Source organism: Papaver somniferum, chromosome 11, assembly GCF_003573695.1.
Source record: "Papaver somniferum cultivar HN1 chromosome 11, ASM357369v1, whole genome shotgun sequence".
Lineage (NCBI taxonomy): Eukaryota > Viridiplantae > Streptophyta > Magnoliopsida > Ranunculales > Papaveraceae > Papaver > Papaver somniferum.
The window spans coordinates 62,980,743-62,982,724 of NC_039368.1; positions in this window are offsets into that span (position 1 = coordinate 62,980,743).

Genomic DNA, 1,982 nt, shown 5'->3' on the forward strand with positions numbered 1-1,982 from the left:
AACCCCAACACTGGGACGACGGAGGAGGCCGAGCTTCATACATGGGTAATTTTCGAATCTTTTAAGATTTTGCATTAAAAATTAATTGAAATATGATTTGATTAAATTGGGTGTTAGTTGATTAGATGGGTCATGCTTAGCTTAGGTGATTGGATGTTCCATGCTTAACATTACAATCTTTTTGAGAATCTACTTTGGCAAATAAGAGTCCATATAACTTATGTTTTGAGCGATTATTGTCGAGAAGAATTCATTGAGCCATATTTTATGAAGATGGCCGAATCATTAGTCCCAGTACCTCTCTACCAATTGGTCAAATTTTTGTATATAATTTTTATTAATCTAAAAATCCTTCACCTTCACAGTCTTAGAGTTCGAACCTTCATTACTACAAACCCCAGAAAAATCATAACATTTTGGCGCCGCCGACGCGGATTTGTGCTTAGGTAGAATTTAGTTTTTTTTTTTTTTTTTTTATTTGTTCTTTTTCGTTTCTTTTGTGTCTTTGATTTACAGGTTCGAAGTGGAATACTAGGACTTGGGAACAAAAATCTTAAAGCTAAAAGAGAAGAAAAAAAAGACATAATTTTTTTTTAGGATTTAATTTTTTTTTTATTATTCTTTTTTTTTTGTATATAGCTTTTATTTATTTATTTTTAGAATTTGTAAATAGGCTTTATTTTTCATAATTTTTGTAATTTTTGGACTTTTTAATTGGACTGGACATTTGGACTTTAATTTTTTAACCCTACGGAAGGGTATTATTAAAAAAGAAAAAATTTATATAAACTGTGTGCAGGGAAGGCCGACGATTACTATATCGTCTCGGCCCCTCGGGTTCGTACATGACATAGGAGTCGTGGCCCGAGTCGACTTCAACGGTTCATCCCCCGTCTGGTACGGGAGGTAAGTCCATCGAAACACTCGCGAATCTCCTGTAAGCGAGTTACTGTATTCCTTAAGGTGATTCATTGATTGAGGAAGAATTTGGACTGTTTTTAAATTCCTAGTAAAGGGCAAGGCCTGGCCAATACAAGATAAGGGTTCGGATTTCATCACCGCTCCCTTCTTTCCCGTCTTAGGAAAACGAAACCTAACGCGAACCCAAGCTTAAAATTTGATTAGAACGAGACCGATAGGGTAACACGCTTATTAGGAAAAAATTTCGAAGGATATTGGTTACTTTCTTAAGCACACCTCGAAGTTCATGATGGTTTTTGTGAGTTGAATGCGTGACTGCGCCGCCTTTTGATAGCGGTGAGGCCTTGGGTATCAAAGCTCCACTGAGCTTCCCTCGCCTCAATTCAACTTACTTTGACTCGGATTGATTTCAGAGGGGTTTTCTTAAATTGTAACGAATTCCCCTTCGAGAGATAGAAGCAAGTCTAGAAACAATCTAAGTGGAGCCATCATGCTTTTTGTTTGCTAGATTTTATAGGTTTGATTTGGTCGAGTCAGCCTTGTTTGTGATTATGTAGAATTCACTTGCAATTAAGAATGTCGAACTGGTATGATAGAAGCCAATACAATGAGTATCGACCTGAATTTGAATATGGACATCATCCTTTTTATGACCATGTTGGGAATAGTGGTTGGGAACGCCATCCTTTGGAAGGATATGGGTCATACCCTGGTGAGCCCAATTACTATCCACACATGCATCAGTCTTACGAGCAAGAAGATTATAGTACGATTTCTTCGTCTCAAGAGGATACAATCAAACTATTGAAAAGTAGTCCTTTTTATGATCCCTCTGTTCCTATTCCTCCTTTAGAAGAGTCCCTCAGGAAGTTAGCTGAGTCGACGCGTAAGTTAGCTGAGATAAATAGTATAATTATAGACGAAAGAACTACAATAATGAGTGAACCTTCTTTAGAAGACCACCTCAAGCGGATAGCTGAGACGAACGAAAGAATTGCTCGAAATTACTTGAATTGCCAATATAGTGTATCCAATAATACCCTTGAGAATGAAGATAGTTA